The 5,544-nt window shown below is 37.2% G+C and overlaps 1 non-coding gene across 1 annotated transcript; it reads left to right on the forward strand.

The window, feature by feature from the left end:
• Nucleotides 1-616: 616 nt before the first annotated feature.
• LOC112718885 (small nucleolar RNA R71) lies at nt 617-724 on the forward strand. Its single transcript, XR_003161212.1, has one exon. It is a non-coding gene; the product is annotated as a small nucleolar RNA R71 (small nucleolar RNA).
• Nucleotides 725-5,544: the final 4,820 nt, after the last annotated feature.

The raw sequence follows: 5,544 nt of genomic DNA on the forward strand, positions 1-5,544 counted from the left end.
GTCCTTGGTTTTACCTCAGGTGAGGTGCTCGGTAAGGTTGATTTTGCTGCCTGTTGTTGTAATTATTCCACCTATGATTTCCCTGATTATCTCTGCCTCCCCTATTATTGTTGTCCCTCCAATTCTGGTTTGAATTATCCTGCCATCCATGGTTATTATTTCCACTTTGATTGTACCCTTGGTTAGGGCGGTCATAGAAGTTGTGAGTGGATGCCACCGTGTTGTCTTCTTATTGGAGCTGCGGGCATTCATCAGTATAATGGCTGTAATCAGCACAAATTCCGAAAATTCTTTGTGGAACTAGTTGTTGGTTTTGCTGCGGTTGAGTTTGCTGAGCTTGTTGATTTAACTGCATTTGCTTCAGCAGGTTGGTCATTTCACAGATGCTTCGATTTAGAGCAGCAGTCTCTATGCCAGAAGATACTTCTGCAACGGCCCTTGAACGGCCTTGCTTCTGTCTGTGGTTCCGCGTAGATTCAGCTAAATCACTGATCAATTGCCAAGCATCATCAGTGGTCTTGTACTTCTTCATAGACCCATTGCTGGCACTTTCCAATATGGTCTTATCTTGGGGCCTCATACCTTGTGTGATATAGCTGAGTAGCACGATCTTGTCAATCATGTGGTGGGGGCATGCTTCCAGAAGATTATTGAAGCACTCCCAGTATTCAAAGAGAGTCTCATTGTCATCCTGAACAATTGTAGAGATATCCTTCCTCAGTTTATCAGTAACTTCAGATGGAAAGAATTTCTCCAAAAACTCCTTTCTGAGTGTATCCCAGTTGGATACATAAGTTAGAGGTTGAGTGTAGTACCACTCTCTTGCTTTTCCCTCAAGAGAGAACGGAAAAGCTTTCAGCAGAATTGAAGTTTCATCAGTGCCATCACACCTGACAGTAGAACAGGCTGCCTGGAAATCTCTCAAGTGCTTGATAGGCTCTTGAGCAGGTAGGCCATGAAACTTGGGCATCAAATTTAGTAGTGCGGTCTTTATTTCAAAATCCGTAGCTACCGCTGCATGATGTGCTTGAAATGGTTGCATTGTAAAATCAGAAGCTCCTTCCTCCTGAATGGTAACTCTTCTAGCTGCCATGTATTCTGCACGTAAAACAACCGAATCAGTAGAACGGGGGCGGGTTTCTTCCTCAGATTCACTTTCAGATCCGCCCTTAGAGTGGACTAACCTACGCTGTTCTCACCTTATTCGTGAAACTGTTCTTTCAAATTCAGGATCGAATATTAGCAAGTGCAGATCAGGAAGTGAACGTGTCATTTGACGGAAGAAACATGCAGCTCATAGTAGCAAAATTAAATAAAATGCAAGTAAATAGATTCTAATTAATAAAATTAGCACTCTATTACAACTCCCCAGCAACGACACCATTTTGACGTTAGGATTTTTGCCAGCAAAGAATGTCATAAAAACAGTCGCGTTGTAGATATAGTCTCTAAACCGACAAAAATCCCTTCGTACAAACGTTTTGGTTGTCACAAGTAACAAACCTCTTTAAAAATTGTTAACCGAGTATTCAAACCTCGGGTCGTCTTCTCAAGGAATTGCAGGGAGGTATGTTCTTATTATTGGCTATGGAAACTGTAAATTGGGGTTTTGGAAGTAAAGTGCGAATATATTATATGACAAGTAAAATAAAATAATAATAGCTGTAAAATAAACCTTTGGCAAGGTAAAAGAACTTGAGGTCCTTTCCTAGTTATCTTTATCAATTGTGATGAGAATTGGATTTTTCTCCCACTTTGTCAACCTCTAACTTATGAAGGTAAGTTAAGTGGATGAATTCCAATTTTCAATCAACAATGAGTTTGATAACTCTAGAGTCACCAATTATTTAACCAAAGCCAAAAGGAAAGAAAATTGAAACTACTGAAATAAAAATGCCTTCAGATGGAAAGCAATAATCATGTAATTAAAATAAAGCAATAATAACTGAAATATCTCAAATAATATTAATTCAAAGAAAATCATAACATGAAAGAGTTCATAAATTTAATTGGAAAAATAAATAAAAATAAAGAACCTGGGATTGAGAGTCACTCCTAAAACTAAGAGAAATCCTAAATCCTAAGAGAGAGAGGAGAGAACCCCTCTCAAAACTAATCTAAATCATGAGAAGTGAATTATGAGAGCCTCTATGAATGGATGCATTCCTCCACTTTATAGCCTCTAATCTGTGCCTTCTGGACTTGGATTTGGGTCAAAAAGGGCCTCAGAACTCGTTATGAGTGTTTTCTGCAATTTCTGGTGCGTGGCCTCTGTCACGCGTCTGCGTGGGTCACGCGGTCGCGTCATTCGGAGCTTTTCCTTAACACGCGGTCGCGTCAGTCATGCGACCGCGTCATGTGTGTTCTGCTTAAGGCGCGCGGTCACGTCAGTCATGCGACCGCGTTGCTGCTGATTCGTGCTTGGCACGCGATCGCGTCGTCCATGCGATCGCGTGGATACCAGTTTCCTTAAAGCTCCGTTTTGCTTTCTCCTTTCCTTTTAGTATGTTTCCTTTTTCATCCCTTAAGTTATTCTGCCTTAGAAAATCTGAAAATACTCAACACACTAATCACGGCATCGAATGGAAATAAGAGAGGATTAATAATAAGCAAATATAAGTCCAAAGAAACATGTTTTCAATCAAAGCACATAATTAGGAAGGCAAATGTAAAACATGCAAATAGTATGCATAAGTGGGTAAAGAGTTGATAAAATCCACTCAATTGAGCACAAGATAAACCATAAAATAGTGGTTTATCAGGCATAAAAGAAAAGCATACTAAATTGACAACTAGAATGAAATCTAACAACAATTATTGCAAGGATTTAACAACAACAATCAAAAGAAACAAAATTATTATGAATTACCTTGAATTGAATTGAAAGAAAATAGAAGGAACAAGAGTAGATCTACAACAAAATATAGAAGTAACATAAAGGAAATTACAACAAAAGAATAGAGGAAGAGTGAATGTATCAACAAGGAATTGAGAAGAAGAAGTAGAAGAAAGAATGAATGAGAACCTAGATCTAAGAACTAAACCTAATCCTAATCCTAGAGAGACGTGAGAGCTTCTCTCTCTAAAACTAACTCTAAACTAATCCTAATGAGTGTGAATGATCCAAAGTCCCTTTGCTCTTCAATCCTTGGCTTCAAATAGCATCTTTGGCGCCAAAGTTGGTTGGGATTGGGCCCCATAACCCTTCTAAATTCGCTGGCCACGTTTTTATTAAAAAAATCATAAACCAGCACTGACGCGTACGCGCACAGCACGCGTACGCCATGGGGTGATTTGCAAGGCGCGCGTAAGCGCCTGATGTGCGCGCGCGTCCATGGGCAAGTTTAACTCTTTGACTTTTCATGATTTCTCCACTTTGTGTAACGACCCAACTTCCAGAACGTCATGTTCGTACCGAAAGTAAGGCGTTACCAACCTGCTTTCCTTTATTAACTATTTACTATTGAGCCTCTAGTTCGATATTGCGATCCAGTTTTAGTAAAAATACCAGAAAATTTTGTTTTTATTATTTAAAATCATATAGCAAGCATTACCAAGTAATAATAATTACATAATTACTAATAATAATATCTGTCATACAAAAGATTTCAAATAAAACTCACATACAAATCCTATCCCTCTGTATAAAATAAAAATGTTAAGCAATAAGAGCGAGGGAACTTCTATGAAAGTAACTTAACTCATAAGTAAATTCTATAATCTCCCGCAGCTTCAAACTGGGTCTTCAAACCTGTGTCACTGAAAAGGTGGAGGATTTTGGGGTGAGAACAAACCACACGTTCTCAGTAGGGAATGGGAATGCCGTAAAAGTAATAAAATAGAATGCAAATAATTAACATACTCGAGGAAACTATATTTTTATCAAAACTCTTTGAAAATACTACTCTTGGTTTTACATTAGCTAGTTAATTACCTCTTTCAAAATTATAAACTCAAAACAAATTCTAAAATATAATTGGTCACATTAACAATTTATCAGCCACAAACAGCATTGCTCAATCACTGCAACAACTAATTAAATCAGCAACATAAGTAATATAGCCGAACCAAAATTCACGGATGTCACTCCTCAATACTTTACTAAGATCACAGCTTCAACAAAAATATTCAATCAAACACACAAACAAGTCACCAAGACAAATAGTACAATCACAAGATGCATGTCTAGCCCTAGTGCATGTAATGAGCTCATTTGTCGGTTACATATCCGCTCCCGACGTTACCCAGCAACCTCTGTCTGGATAAGGCTTTCCTGTTGGCAATATCCACTGCAAGCAACCTTTGTCTTACAGGGTATCCACTGCAAGCAACCTTTGTCTTGCAGGGCGGCACTTATTAGCCGATATACGCCCAACAGACTCACAGTAAGCAACCTCTGTCTTACAGGAGCAACAACACACTCACTGTAAGCAACCTCTGTCTTACAGGAGCACATTCATCTTGATACCTCTGTAAGCAACCTCTGTCTTACAGCAAAGCATTATAGCAAGGTATCCCAGGAAAGCGTTCTCAGTGGTCGTACCACCATCTATCTGACTGCCTTCACGTAGCAGATCATCATATAATCATTCTCAGGAGTTGCCATAACGCAACAAATGAATATCTCTTGGGTTGCTTCAAGCAACAAATGACCATTCAACAGGTCCTCTACTTTTATTCTCTTTTAAAATCATAAATACGCAAGCGGGACAAAACTCACGCCCTTGCCAATAATTTCATAAACTGAATATCTTTCCTCAAAAGAATCAGTGTAATTATCATCATAAGTTATCATTCTCATTATTCATTTCTAGTTACATATTCTTACACAATATCTCTCTCTTTCTTTATTCAATCATGTTGTACAAACCTTACGACTTCCACTTTTGCAACCTCTTAACTCAAACCAATTTTAAAACCACTTTCTAGTTTAATTTTCTTTCAAAAGACCCAAGAAAATCATTTATTTTAGATTTGCTAAATACTTTTCAAAACATCACCCTCTTACTAAAAGTAACCATATAAAACTCTTTTTCAAGTTTACTAACTTCCCAAAGACTCAAAAACCGTCTCTCTTTACCATTCAAATTCAAATATTATATATATATTCATTAAACTTCTAAAAAGTAATCCTTTATTTCAAACCCCAAGCATAACTCTCTTCATATTGAATAAATCTCAAAACATAACTTCTTTTATAAATAATTCAAACTTGAACATAAACCTTGGTATTCAAATTCAAATTAGTATAATTCTTTTCTTACCTAAATAAAATTGTTTTCATAATAAATTCAGCCCATACATAATACTTTAATCAATAGATAAAACTTAAATAACATAACTTTCCAAATTCAAACCTTCTAAAATAACTTTTTCAAGTAAAATCTCAGATTTTACAAAATTTCGGCAGCACCTCCCCTAAAACTCAGGCTTAGCCACCCTTACGGGTTCCTTCTTTCTCAACAAATCAAAGCCCTTTTTTTCAATAATTTTCAAACAGACAATTCTCAATCAATCAGATATTCGTATTTCATAATAATTAGC

This window comes from Arachis hypogaea, chromosome 10 (assembly GCF_003086295.3).
Source record: "Arachis hypogaea cultivar Tifrunner chromosome 10, arahy.Tifrunner.gnm2.J5K5, whole genome shotgun sequence".
Classification (NCBI taxonomy): domain Eukaryota; kingdom Viridiplantae; phylum Streptophyta; class Magnoliopsida; order Fabales; family Fabaceae; genus Arachis; species Arachis hypogaea.